Source organism: Myodes glareolus, chromosome 18 (genome assembly GCF_982192425.1).
Source record: "Myodes glareolus chromosome 18, mMyoGla1.1, whole genome shotgun sequence".
In the NCBI taxonomy this organism is placed as follows: domain Eukaryota; kingdom Metazoa; phylum Chordata; class Mammalia; order Rodentia; family Cricetidae; genus Myodes; species Myodes glareolus.
Window position 1 is genome coordinate 14,746,142 of NC_142043.1, and position 10,411 is coordinate 14,756,552.

Genomic DNA, 10,411 nt, shown 5'->3' on the forward strand with positions numbered 1-10,411 from the left:
TATCTGTAATCTGTCATTCAGGAAATGGAGGCAGGGTGATTAAGATCATCCTCAAGTACAAGTTCCAACCAGGACTACATGAGACCCTATGTAACGATGATGATGATGATGAATGGTGTATTTTCTATGGTATTCGTGCATAACTGGGCTATATTATTGTATTATGTTAACAGACCAAAGGCGTCAGGTACAACTGTAAAGACAAGGTTTTAGCTCCTTTCTGTAGCCTCGAGCTGGATAGATGAAGGGAAACAGGAAAGTTCCAAGAGGGACCTAACAAAAAGGAAAGCTTCGAGTCCCTCCCCAGCCAGCAAAGAGTTGGCTCTTGATGTTTAATAAAAGAAGAATCCCAGCAACCTGAATGGCCCAGGATTAGGTGACCAGACTTCATAGGCATGTCATTGCATCTCCATGGAGTTAGCATGCAGTAGAAACACATGTGAGGGTAAAGGAATGATCCCTTGCAAAGGTAGGAGACTAGCTTGCATGGGAGCCACAAAAGGACCTCCAAGGACAAGCACTCTCTGGTTGGAGATACAGAAGCTTTTTCAGACTGTTGAGAAAGATCTTCAGACAATAGCTTACAAGTTATCAGAGTTACTGTTTCACCTAAGAGCACCCCAGGTACCCCTTGACTTCAGTCATGGTGCATCCTGGCAGAACATTGCCTTTGGCCCATTTCTAAGCAAATTGTAGTCTAATCCCTTTGTGTATGAGCTCCTCCTTCCTGCTGGGTCCCACTGTTCTCCCTGTGACTTGACAGACTCTCAGGGACACCAGGTCCAGTGCCTGCACTGGAGTGAACTGGGGCAGGCTACAGAGCAGAGGTGCAGTACACAGGCCATAGGTCACGTTAGCACAGAATTTACTCTCAAAATAATTTCAAAAAAAAAAAATAAGAAAACAGGCAATTGTGAAGATGCTATAAAATCAATCTGATCTACATCTGATACTACTTAGAGATCTTTTTTGCTTGTTTTTCTTCATTTTGAATGCTGCTCTTTTTGTCTACCTAGTCATCTATATTTCAACCTGTTCACAAACACCTCTTCTTATTATCTTCCATGTTTTATGCATATGTTTCTCCAAAATCTCTAGGCAAAATGAATTTTCAAAAAAAAATTACACAGTGGGGCTGGAGAGATGGATCGGGGTTGAGAGTGATCGTTGCAACCATTGAAGACTGAAGTTAGGTGCCCAGCACCCGAGAAGCCCACCACTGTGCAACTCTAGCTCCAGGGGATCCCACAACAGCCCTCTTCCGGCCTCATAGGGCACCTGCATGCACTTACACATCCACACACACACACACAGACACACAAAAAATGATTTTTTAAAGAGATGTATCATTTTGTTCTATAGTGAGAATCATTTGTCTGACTGGAAAACACTGGTGATGCTGGGTGAGATACAGTGAGTATGATGCTGGGGGATGACCTCTAAAAAACACAGATGCGCAAGACAATGACAGAGAAGATTTGCCAGCAGAAGACAGCCCAACAGGGTACATGCTTTCACATGTGTTTGCATGGGTACTGATGAGAGAGATTTGACAGGGACAGGAGGCTATACACGTGTGTACATGCATGTGCACACGCAAGCATGAGAGCACATGTATGTGTTTGTAGGAGATGGGGCTCAAAGTGAACCCGAAGACTAGAGACAGTCACTGTCCTGCTCAGCTTTCCTCAGTGATGCCCAGGGTCAGGCCTGGATCCCAGAGTGGACTGAGACCCAGACTCATTCAGGTCACAGTTTTCCTCAGGACCTAGACAAATTTAGGGCAACTGGACCCACGTTTGACTAACCAGCTCCGTGGAAAGCAGTAAACTAAAGCAGCGTTAAGATTTCTCTCTGCAAGAGCAAAGGAGAATCTACTCAGGTGTAGTAGTGCCTGAGAGACTCTCAGCACTTAGGAGAGAGACAACCTGAGGGTCAGGGCTTCAAAGATGTAAGCTACAGAGTGAGTTCGAAGCCAGCATAAATGTTTAGGCCCCTGTCCCCAAACAAACAAACAAAAACCAAAAGCAAACCAACAGTACACAAAGAGTGACGAGAGCTGGAAGCAGAGGCAGGTTTTTAGTCATAGGCAAATGGCCACCAGCAGGGTTCTCAGGAATAGAGACCCTGAACCCAAGCCATCCACTCAGGTCTCCCAGAGCCTCGTCCATCCCCTCCTCCCTCACAGGAAGAGGGGTGAGTGTCCAGCTTGCCTGGCAGAACAGTATTGATGTCACCTGTTAGCTCTCAGGGTCTTTCTTTAGGGTCCTGGCTCACACACCCTTGCTTCCTTCCTTTATCCTAGGGGTTAATAACAGCTGATGACCAGAGGGGACGCTGCCCTGGGGGCTGGGATGAGGTGGGGAGGGCCAAGAAAGAGGAAGTCTCTGAATTGCTGAGAATGACAGGGAGCCAGGATGTGTATGTTGGGCAGTTTATTTGCGAACTGTTTTGTGTGAAATAAAACCATTTCAGCTCCCCTTTCTGTCTTAATTACTGACAGAAAACATAATTCTACCAGGCACAATGGTATCTGTGGGGGCAGCATGCAGACAGAGGCTAAGACAGTCACAATGCCCTGAACTGCATCTGCATTTGCCTCAGAGATTTCTCTTCCAAGTTTGGCTTGGAATGAAATCAACACAGAGTGGCCGAGTCACCAAAGGAAGCCTGGGAACCCAGAAAGGTGCCCAAGCCCTGGAACTAACTGCGTTTGAACCTGTCATCTCCAGTGAGGGGCGAGAGAGAGAGGGGGGGGGGGAATTTGCTTAAACTAATTTTGTTTGTGGGTCTGTTGTTATTTGCCAGCGAGAGCCTTGATTCACGCATGTGGCATAGCTGGGTAAAGACAGAAAGTAATGGAACCGGTGTGTCATGTCTCCGAAGCTGGCCTGAGCTCAGGAGGGGATGTTTACCAGACTCTCACCTTGTTCACTGAATTTGTCTCCCATTCTGGCTTGAACTCACAGGCTAGACTGAAACTCAAACCTTTGTAAAGTTTTGATTTAAGATATCATAGACTTGCAGTAGAAAGGGGTTCATCAATAGGGGAGGGCATGCCAGTTTTCTTTGTAGGCCAACCGCACTTCAGGGGATGAGCACACACCCACAAGTATATGGGCATACACACTGGAGGCATGGTGCTAGCAAAAGTAAACAAACAAAAACCAAGAAGACACGAAGTTGTGGGAGGTATAGGTGGATCTGGGAGGAGTGACAGGGAGAAGTCTGACATACCACATCTCCTTCAATATCATCAAAGTACATTGTATGACGTTCTCAATAAAAATAGTTGTAAAAGAAAAAAAGTTATATCTTTGAAATTCTTTTAGTTCTTTCTTGTGTGTGATGTCTGCCTGTGTATGCACATGTGTGTATGTGTGTGTGCATGTGGAAGCTAAAGGTCCATGTTTGGTGTCTTCTTCACTCCTGGTGTAGGAGGTTCTTCTGTTTGTGTGTTCCTTTCATTGTTTGAATAAAGAGACTGCCTTGGCCTTTTGATAGGGCAGCCCTTAGGTGGGCAGAGTAGACAGAACAGGATTCTGGGAAGAAGGGCAGTGTGGCAGACGCCGTGCTTCTCCTGCCCAAGATGGACGCTAGTTAGACTCATGCCGGTAAGCCCCAGTCAAGTGGTGATACACATTAATGGAGATGGGTTAATCAAGATGTGAGAGTTAGCCAATAAGAAACTAGAGCTAATGGGCCAGGCAGTAAATTAATTAATACAATTTATGTGTGGTTATTTTGGGGGCTACGCTAGCCAGGCGGCCGGGAGCTGGGTAGCGGGACACAGCCCACTCCTTCCTACAACACACTTCGTCTTCATCTCTCAGGTGCTCATGCTGGCTTGAGAAGCACCTTCCTGACCAAGCCATCTTCCCGGTCCCTGGGATTCTTAAAGACTCCTAACCATGAATTAAATATGGAAGTGGAGAGGCTGTATATTTATTTCTCTGAATGGAGATTCTATCTAAATCTCAGAATGTCCCCAGGGAGTGACTCAAAGTGACAATGGCTGACTTTATTCTGTCATGTCTAGGTTCTAGGTTCTAATCTCCTAGCTCTGTAAGAATTCCCTCAGCAATTAGTAGAGATTGCGCCTTCATCATCTCCTTTTGCTTTGTGGAAACTGAGTCACAAGGGTTCCTTTTCCCAATCCACCAGCGTAAGTGGGCCATGGAAGATGCATGTCACAGACTGACTTCCATGCATCGTGATGACAGGTTTCCCCTCAAGCACCTGCGTCAGCCACGCCCCCGTCTACTTCTGCAAGTGATGCCAGAACCCGATGATGCGGACACCCACCGCTTCATGTTCCAAGGAGAAGCATGGGGTTGCCAAGTCTGTTAGAGCGGTGTCTCAGTCCTCCACACTCTGTGCTTTAGTGCTGCCTCCAAAGTTCACACTTCATTCCTGGGAAATCACATTTTCCTCCTCTGTGGCAGTCAACAACCCTCTGCTGGATAGATCTGTGCTGCGAATGAAACCATCTTCAGCATCAGAGCCACACCGTCGTACTTGAATGACAGCTAGGAGGTAAGATGACAACAGTCAACCAAGATGCTGTGTCTGGGGCATCCACTTGGTGGCTAATCCCAGGACTACCATTTGAAGTGCAATTCTCTGTCATTCTCTGAGACTGACAAAGGAAGCTGAATTTGCCCCAAACATTGGTCACCAGCCCCTGCTGAAACTAATGAAGTAAGATTAAGCTTGAGTGAGATTTAACTTGGGGCTGCAGAGATGACTCAGCAGTTAAGACCACTGGAAAGGTTTGATTGCTACCAGCTACATGTAACACACTAACAACCACCTTTAGCTCCAGTTTCTCAGGATCCATGCCCTTTTCTTGCCTCCATGGACACCAGGCATGTGGTACACAGACATACATGCAGGCAACACACACACACACACACACACACACACACACACATACAAATTTTAAAAATAAAATAAAAATAAGACTTAATCCTCTACCTTTCCTAACTTCTGCAGCGCTCTCTCTCTCTCTCTCTCTCTCTCTCTCTCTCTCTCTCTCTCTCTCTCTCTCTTTTGTGATAAAAAAGCAATGGCAATAGGTTGGAATACAGTGAAGTTCCCATGTCTCCAGCTAGACTCTCTATTTAATACTTACTCTAGAGGACCATGGCTATGTGAACTTCAGGCAAGTTGTTAATGTCTCTGTGTTTACTATGTTTTTAAAATCTGGAACATGAAGAGAAAAAGGATATTTGCTTATGTCTTGATTCACTTTCTATTGCTGTGATAAAGACCAGACCAAAGGCAAGTGGGGGATGAAGGGTTTACTTGGTTTATATGTCCTCATCACCATCCATCACCTCAAGAGGCCAAGGCAGAACTTTGGAGGCAGGAACTGAAGCAGATACTTTGGAGGGATGCAGCTTACTGGCTCCCATCCCAGGCTCAAGTTCAGCTGCCTTTCTTATACCTCCCAGGACCACAGGGGTGGCACTGCCCACAGAGGTTCCCTCATCAATCACTAATACAGAAATGCCCCGTAGACTTGCCAAGAGGCCGATCCAGAAGAAGCATTTTCTTAATTGGGGTTCCCCTTTCCCAGGTGACCCCAGCTTATAGCAAGATGACAAAAACTAACCAGCACAATAGACCTTGTAAAACTGACACACAGGCACATCGTAACCAAACCCTCGCCTTCCCTTGTGGTTTATCCACAAGAGCTCATATTAATCTTACAGTGCCATTTTTAAAAGTCCTCCGCTTCAACACTTTAAAAGAATCTAAGTTTTATTTAAAAATCTAATGTCTCAGCCAGGAGCGGTGGTATATACCTTTAATTCCAGCATGTGGGAGGCTGAGACAGACACCAGAGTTGAGGCCAGCCGGGTCTATAGAGCCAGTTCTAATACAGCTAGAACTATACAGAGGGGCACCGTCCTAATGCTTATTCCAAGAGGGAAAAAGCAGGGCACAATAAAATCAAAGCAAAACCAATATCCAGCAGTATAAGTCAAATCCTTTAGTGTGATACACAACATCAGGGACTCATGATCTTCTGGGTTCCAGCAGATGCGGGCAGCTCCATTTCTCCATCCCTGCCTTCTGAAGCACAGTTTGTCTCATAGACTCAGGTGGGCTCCACTCAGCAGCTGCTGCTGTCCTGGGCGATCAGCCCATGGACTTGGTACCTCCGATATGCTGATGGCTTCCCTGCATGTGAGGCTGCACATTTATCAATGGCCTCTTTTCCTCTACTCAGATACAACAACCATGCCACGTGGTGCCAAGACTCAACCTCTTCCTGATCTCTTCAGTCCTGGGGCTTCCATTGCCAATAAGGTTGCACCTTCACCCTTGGCTTCCCCTGGACTCTTTTAAGGGACTCTAACCCTGCCACACAGTGCCAAGTCCCGGCTGCTCCTATGATACCTTTAGCCTTGCAGTTTTTATTCTACCCAAACCAGTACGACCTGGGAAATGCTTACACATTAACAAGTTTATTGCCAGCATGAGATAACATGTCCTGGCCTCCTCTGGACCACAGCTCTGTGTGTTGGCCCCAAGGAAGTGCTCTGAGAAGACTTTGCCACGGTGATGTCATTCTCAACAACAGCTGGTCTCTTAGCCCCAGCTGACCAGCATCAATTGTCTCAGTAAAGGAAGGGTTTACTTCAGAAATCCTGGTCTCTTGCTAGTGGTAGCTAACTATCCAGGCACAGTTGACCAGAAACCACAACCACAGTTATTTACATCGAAATATACCATACAAATGGCCCTGAGTTAGGGTTTCTATTGATGTGATAAAACACCATGGCCATAAACAACTTGGGGAGGAGAGGGTTAAATTAATTTCATTTGCAAGTCTCAGGTCAAGCTCCATGGCTGAGCTAAGTTGGGGCAGGAATCTTGAGGCAGGAGCAGGCAGAGTCCATAGAGGGGTGCTGCTTGCTGGCTTTCTCTGCCTCATTTGTTCAGCTTGCTTCCTTCTTGTCTGCAAGCACCACTCACCATGGACTGGGCTCTCCCACCAATTAAGACAGTGCCCTTCAGGCTTGCCCTCAACCATATCTTCTAGAAGCATTTTCTCAACTCAGAGTCCATCTTCCAAGATGACTCTAGCTGAGATAAGACTAGCTGGCACAGGTCCTGAAGTGAATTAAGTCTTCACTTCCCTTTGATGCGTCGCAAACCAGGCCTCCACCATCTGTGCTCTGGTCAGCGTCATGTTCCATGTTCCCACAGAGCAACCACGAAGCTTCGAGTACTCGATGGCACTTCAGCTCCAGACATGTCCACAATCCCCCGAGCAACGCCATCAGGTCTGGTGCAACAGCATTCAGTTTTGCATTGCTAGAGGATTAAACAGGCTGCAGACACAAAGAATCCAGTACATGGTACATAGTAGGGGATCGATAAGTTGTGACTGGAGGTTCCTCTTTCACCCACCAGTTCCCAAATGACCATCCTGAGGCTTAATACTAAATACAAACTGTTTGGTCAATAGCTCAGGTTTATTATTAACTAGGTCTTACAACTTAATTTAACCCATTTCTATTAGTTTGTGCTTGACCACGAGGCTTGTGGCTTTTTACCTCACATCTTCCTTCTCCTGTAGCTGCTGGCATCTCTCTCGACTCTGTCTTATTTCTCCCTGTATTTAGCTTGGCTTTCCTGCCTCACTATACTCTCCTTGGCTATTGGCCAAATCAGCTTTTCTATTAACCAATGGTAATAAGACATATTCACAGCATACAGAAGGGCATCCCACAACAATAAATACCATTTAATATAGTAGTAGTTTTAGCAACCAATTCCATTTATGGCTCTTGTGTGCCTCTCTGAGAGGGACTTGCATATTAAGCATTGCCTCTGATTGAGATTTTGCTATTTGGTGAAGAAATGCCCACCATAAGAGGAAAGATGTGCGATCTATGTGTGTGTGGAGGGCAACATCTCAGGTCATATGATATCCCCTGCCCCAGATACTGTGTAGTCATTATAAAAAGTCAATTCAGTTTGTCCCTCTGTTCCAAGTACCAACCTTCTCAACAGCTGACCCTGTTTACTTCTCTTCTTGGCTCATGCTTTGGCAATGTGTGCCCAGAGGCCAGATGAGAAATTTACCATGTGGCTCCAGCTGCTGGCTGGGCTAGAGACAACCCTGGACAGCTGAAGATTCAGTTGGATGGGAACATCTGTCCCAGCTAAGAAGATTCAACAAGCTAATTTAAAACAATTAATGTGTATTCATTGTACAAAGTGGTAAGTTTCATAATGACACTTTAAGATATTTTATTTTTTAAAAGTATGCATCTTTGTGTATGTCCATATGGGTATAGGTACTCACAGAAGCCAGAAGAGGGCGCTGTGTCCCTCAGAACTGGTATTCTGGGTGCTTGGGAGTTGCTTGAAATGAGTCCTGGGAATTGGACATGAGTCCTCTGGAGGAGCAGTATGCTCTCTTACCTGCTGAGCCATCACCTAGCCTTGATAATGACATTTAGACAAGCTATCATGCACTTTGGCCATATTCACCCCATTGGCCTCTTCTTCCTTCCCACTTCTCCTCCCTGATTCTCCCTTCTGTTAGTATTCAGGCATCTGCCCTTGGGGTCCTGACAGGTTATGTCCTCAGCTCCAGCCACAAATGCTCCTCCTGTGCAATTCACTGTTTTCCCTTTTAAAAGGGCCCTGTCCACCTCCCATCATTCTTCCTCTCTCTTCTCTCTCTTTTCCTCTCTTCCTCCCTTCCTCTCTTTTCTTTTCTGTTGGAGACCAGCTTTGACAAAAATATCAGTTACCAGGATAGGGTCATGGGGATTAGAAAAATAGTAAAGAGGATGAAGATGTGAGAGAAAATAATAAAACAGAAACACAGGATAGTACTGGGAGGGAGTTCCCGTGAATACTGAGATCTGCCTGTGTTTAATTTCCTGTACACTTTTATTCCCCGGTACAACAGGGGGAGAGAAGGCAAAAGACTGCTTTAACATGATGCAAAGGACAAATAAAACAGTTATTTGCTTCAGTACTTTGAGACATCAAGTCATTAGCATTCTGTTGTTTAGGCAGTGAACCCACCCTAGACTAAGTATCCTGAAGGGAAGGCAGTCACGCCCAAGGTCAGCCCTCTATCTCAAAAGGAGCAGAAGTATGCTGGAATATGGTGACCATTGGTCTGGGTGGAGTGGATCTACCTATATGGATCATCTTAATGCCAAAAAGTCCAAGTAGCCACGCCTTAGGTCAGGTGTGTAGCCACATTTGATGTTAACCACTTTGAATGAGCTAAAACTCTGACCTACAGGCAAGATGGAAACAGGCTCACATTTTTGGGCTTCCACACTTTTCTTCTGCAGCTCCTGTCCCCAGAGGTGGTCTCCCTTTCCCCCTTTCCCATTCATTTTCCCACATGAGTTGTCACATGGAGCCTTTCTCCTCCACATCACTTCTTAAAAATTACAACACCTTCCTCTCCCAAATAGCTTCCATCTTATTTACGTGTGTCCACATGCTAGTTAAATCTAAATGTTTGTATTGTGTGTGTGTGTGTGTGTGTGTGTGTGTGTGTGTGTGTTAAAGCCTGATGATGTTTGTCTTTTCCTGGGTCGAGTTTATCTTTCATAACAACCATCTCTAATTCCATCTACTTCCCCCAAATGACATAAATCACACTCTTCTTTAGGGCTGCATACAACTGTTCAATACGTGAGTTAGAACGTGGAAAAGAAGAATCCGAAGCAATTGTTTTACAGTCTCTCTCGTGGAGAAAGTTTGTTCTCATGAAACAAGGAAGGCTCCCATTCTGCCTTTTTAAACACCTTCCAGAAGTCTGTTAGGACGCTAGCGCGCCTGCATGCCCAAGGTTGCGGGGATGGGGCAGAGCGGGTCATCACTTCCAGGGTCGCCTTTAGCTTTGATTGGCTACATAAATTAGCTTTTGCTAGTGATGGAGGAGATGAAAGGCAAAGGGAGCCTTCATTGTATATATAAGAAGCGTCCTCCCACCTACAAATCCCCTAAGCACAGTTCAACTGTCTGTGTCCACACTTCTGTGTGTTTCCTGACTCGTCCCTGCATTATGATTATGCTAAGATCATAATGTCACTGTGGAAGGAGGTGAGAGAGAGAGAGCGTGATTTTTTCATTCTGCACATCTGCAGCCTAGGACTTTACCCTGTTAAAGTGACCCAAGTTACAGCCCTGTGGGATGTCCACCTGGAACCCTCAGTCTCCACACTGTGGCTTTGAGAACCACAGAGGCGGCGCATCCGCTAATGTCCACCAGATGGCGAACAAGCTCCAGGAGATGCAAGCGGTGTCCTGGAGACCTGGCTATTGAGGCCAGCTGTCCCTCATTAGCCCAGCTGGAGATGCCCGCGAGGGCGCTGATTCAGACAGCTGTGAAACAGCTCCCGGGGCATGGGAAAAC